The 4,634-nt window shown below is 43.8% G+C and overlaps 1 long non-coding RNA gene across 1 annotated transcript; it reads right to left on the reverse strand.

The window, feature by feature from the left end:
• Positions 1-1,169: 1,169 nt before the first annotated feature.
• LOC125946940 (uncharacterized) lies at positions 1,170-3,976 on the reverse strand. Its single transcript, XR_007468007.1, has 2 exons — positions 3,900-3,976; positions 1,170-1,336 (listed from the first exon to the last, which is right to left on the reverse strand). It is a non-coding gene; the product is annotated as an uncharacterized LOC125946940 (long non-coding RNA).
• Positions 3,977-4,634: the final 658 nt, after the last annotated feature.

Genomic DNA, 4,634 nt, shown 5'->3' on the forward strand with positions numbered 1-4,634 from the left:
GGCAGACAACCTCAGGAAAACCTTTCATACACAAACGTGGTTCTTTCATACTTTTGCTGATAAAGACGGATATTGAAAGCAAGGGTGCCACACCAGGCATGTTGGTCACAGACAGAACTGCGGGGGGGGGGGGGGTTCTGAAAGTATTCATCTAGTGGACTCGTCCATTGCATCTGTCGCTGAAGTGTTGATTGACTGGGGCACCTGTCTCCCTCTCACGTGTGCCCCAGCCCAGCCAATCAGAACTTAAGCAGCAGTTGAAATGGTTATGTCCGTTTGGTTGACACTTGCAGAACACACCCCCTGTGCTCTGTCCCATCTTTCTGCCCTTCCCCATGTAATTTACTCAGTAAACTACTTGTTCATATGTTGGTTACCTTAATCAATGTTCAAATAGCTCAACACTTAAATAGGTATGTACAAGTAAGGCGCCATAAACCCAAGCAGTTAGGTTGGTGATAGCTACCATACAGACTCAACCAATGGCTTCAATGTAGCTTTCCATGGTAACTTTACTGCACTTTGAATGTAGACAAGGTGGAATATAAAAATAGACTAGCATTTCTCTAATGTACATCACCCCGTCCACTTTGTGTTGTTACAATCAGTATATTCAACCCAAACGAAGTACTAACAAAAAGTAATTGTGACACTAATTTCATTTCACTGCCTCATTTTTAGAGGTGTAGCAAGATTCTTTAATTGCATCACTCAGGTTTCAGCTATCAAGGCCTTATGGCACGTTATCTGAACTGAGTAAACGCCACAGATTGCATAATTTCTCGATACATTTGCCCAACTTCCTTCACCTTTAGTTTTGAATTAAAGCCAGCATTTCTCTTGTGACCATCTTTAAAGAGCTTGTAGTAATGTATACCTAACATAAAACATGGGTGCTTTGTAGTGCTAGCGTGCTCTGTCCTAGAGTACATTGTTGTATGGAAAATGTGCCGACACACAAGCCCGACAAATGCCACATCAAGCACTGGTGTTTGCTACTCCACCTGGTGTTTCAATTTTACAGCATGTGCATATTTTACCTGTGCACCAGTAAAAAGGGTCCAAAGCTCTTCCTGAAAACTCTCACACGCGCTTATCACAATCAATTCCCCATATAGGTGGTTTTGCTGAAGAGAACAGGGATACAAGCATAATTAGACACTGAGGAATGTGGGTAGGAACACTTTATTTTCAGAACACATGTTTTTTTGATGAACTGCTTCTATACTGGTGAAATCTGTGCTTTTAATAAAAGTACACCATGCTGCTTCACCACTCCATGCCAACTGCAAGTATCCTGTACCAGGAAGTCAAACCAAGACGTGGGATGTTCAGTCTGTCAAAAATAAAAACGAGTTTGAAACGTTGACGTGTAAAAAGTAAAGCACACTCAAGAAAACAAACAGCACAAGAACAAATCCAACGAATCAGAATTACATTTGAGAGCAAACATATAGTTTCTATGGCCCAGTGAAGAAACCTTATTCCTCCGACGTTTTTTTTTTGTGAGAAAAGATGAAAGTGCACGTGTTCTATCCCATTTTGTGTATCTTTCACCTTTTCACACACAAAAAGATGTCTTAACGTGCCCAACTGTCTTTGCATATCCATTTCTCTGCTCTCACACCATAATACCTACAGTTAAAGGTTGTAGTAATGCTTAGCTTGAATAAACCAACACCAGCTACGTGCACTGTGCCACTAAACATGGCAATGTAAGTCAAGTTCAAGCACAGCACATTCATGCGTTATATATGTTCGCTCTTGATTGTAGGTACGATAAATAAAAGGAAGGCATGTTAACAAGAATGGTCCTTGATGCGCTATGCAGAAGTGCTCTCCCATTTGGACAGAAGTTAAGCGCAACCGCAATGAACAAGAAGACAACTTATACAGCATTTCAAATCTAGGGACTCGATGTGCTGGAGATTTTTCTCAATTCATGGTAAAAAATCTAGATGCTAAAGGTGACACATATATAAACAGGTCTCTGCTCAAACTGGTAGTGCTATGTGTAGCTTAGTTTTACAAAATGTGCCCTACCACTGGTCTCCCAAGCTGAGGCTGCAGTCCAGTTGCAACTGCAAATCACTCAATTATGTCTAGGGCACACTTGAGCAAAATGCAGAGAAATATTACTGCACCACTGAGAATGTACTAGAGACTTCAACAAAGCAGCTGACAGCCTGCATGGACTGGAGCAAGAGAAGTGCGTTTTGGGTCTAGGTGTGCACAGCTTGCAGTCGCTCATGGACGCTATGTAATATATTTACGTATTTCACTTACCTGTTGGTTTCAGACAAGAAATATAATGTATTTTGTATCCTTTCCACTGTTAAATACTCAAACCCAGGATACCACAGGTCTGTTTCTGGCATCTGATTTCTTCTCAGAAAACTACCCCTCTAAAAAAATTTCACAGGTACTTAACCCCAACCTCTCTTGAGAAGAGCCTGGTTATTTAACATGACAAGGCCACTATTTACACAGTGACTCCTTGCGATGTGATGTATGTAAGCACTTTAAAAGGAAAGGAAAATTTAATAGCAGTATGACAGGTACACAACAAAACAAAGTCCCTGTTTTCACCCACGTATTCAATGTTTGCTTGTCTACTGGCGTTTACCCTACAGAAATGCAACAGGCGAAGCTGACTGCACTGTTTAAATCAGGGGACAGAAAAGACAAGTCAAATTATCGGCCGGTGTCAGTGCTCCCTGTCATTTCAAAAGGCTTAGAGAATGTTATCTGTAAAAGAGTTGTGTCATCACCAACAGCCAGCAAAAGTTGTCGAAACATCATCCTGGCGCAAAAATATGCTTTGTTGAGACTAGAACGTTCAGACTGGTAGGGTTCGTCGCTGGCTGAAACCCTACACTCCCGATTCGCGTGACCCCTACCCACTATCGATATGCTTCACCGCAAAACACAAACTGCGGTGGTATAACTGTGATCGAACAGGCTGCTGCAAACGTTTCGACAAGAGAGCTTGCCTTAACCAGCTTTTCTTGGCAGTTTTCATATATGTGAGTACACCTGCCAATACACTTATTACGCTCCTCGGCGCGCGTAATGTGATGGGCGAAGGCGAGTGCGCGCGTACATAGTTAAGGAACATATACATGTCCCGTGATAGCGGCGCCTTTTCACTTTTGGTATGCTTCACTGCAATCATTTTTGGGTAAGCTTCACCGCGTAACACGTCTACTGCGGCGAAGCTGATTTTAGGAAGCCGATTCATTCAACGCATCTTAAGAGGCAGGTCCGCTTATCACGCTTGGCAACGTTTGAACACCACACTTGCTGCATTAATTTCTTTACTTATTTTAATTGTATTGTCATAGTGATCCTGCATCCCGCAGTAGCAGGCTGATACTGCATCATAATCGTTCTAACTGCATGAGGAGAGCGTGTAGCTGGTAACCGTGCACGCAACAGGCACGGCGGCATTGGCTGTTATTGGGAAACTTCGAGACGCTCTTTCGCGCAGTAATGCCATTTGTCTTATTAAAAAGAATGCAGGTGATGATTAAATGAAATGCAGCAAAGCTGTAGAAAAGCAGTAGCAAAGCTGTTCGACCATCTCGCGCAAAAACGCGATTTAACACGATCTGGCGGAACAGCTCACCATGCCAGGATTTTCTTGCGTCCTCGTTTTTTCACGCATCGTTCACTGAACCACAGTACTGGATGGTTCTGTACACGTAGTAACGATCCGGACGGAGGATCAGCTTTATGGCTTTATATGGAATGCCACGGCCCATTCCACAGGCCGGCTACAATTTGACGCGGCCATGAGGCAAAATATGCGCGCAAGATAACTAACGGCAACACATCAAGCAGCTGACAGCCCCAACTTTTTATTACATGCATATAGAGCGGAAAAATGGATTACTTACTCTGTAAGAAGGCACGGAATACGGACCGCTTCACAACGCGACCGGCCCCGAAAAACAGCCGCCATGAAAATAAACAGACGTGACATCATGGGTTACAGCGGACGTGACGTCATGGGTCGCAGCAGACGTTTTGGGCACCTTTTATCTGCTGCGACCCGGTCGCAGCAGTCACGGCCAACGATTTTATTAACTTAATACGATACTGAGGCTGTGAGCGGTTTTCGACTGTCACTCGTCTGAACTTGTGCGGTGGTTCGTGCCGCGAGCGCTTTGTTGGAAGCATTTTTCTTTTGTTTTTGGACATCATGACGCAAGTTTTAGTGAAATTGCTACATGATGATAAGTGGGATGTTTATCCGTTGAAGACGTTCGCTGACGCAGCTACTGGTCTTCGGGTGATGTTCGAGCCTGGCAGTTTTGATGAGTTGCGCGGCAGAATTTATGATGGAAGGAAGGCGAACAAAGCCGCAGCTTAACTTCTGCACACAGGTAAGTGATTTCATTTTCTTGAGCACATAGCCGCGTTTTTTTGTTTTTTTTTTCACTTGGACGAGCGTGAGATGTTAAGCACACCGTTCACTTTCTGCAGGCAAACCGCATGCCCTGGAGCGAAAGCGCGCGAAGCTAGCGCTTGCTGCCGCCGCTGCTTCGATTGAAATGTTCGTAATATTGTCTACTAATTTGCTATCGCAATAGATGCTTCGCCTATGCAGCGACACTGCGATATTAAGAAAA

Source organism: Dermacentor silvarum, chromosome 7 (assembly GCF_013339745.2).
Source record: "Dermacentor silvarum isolate Dsil-2018 chromosome 7, BIME_Dsil_1.4, whole genome shotgun sequence".
Lineage (NCBI taxonomy): Eukaryota > Metazoa > Arthropoda > Arachnida > Ixodida > Ixodidae > Dermacentor > Dermacentor silvarum.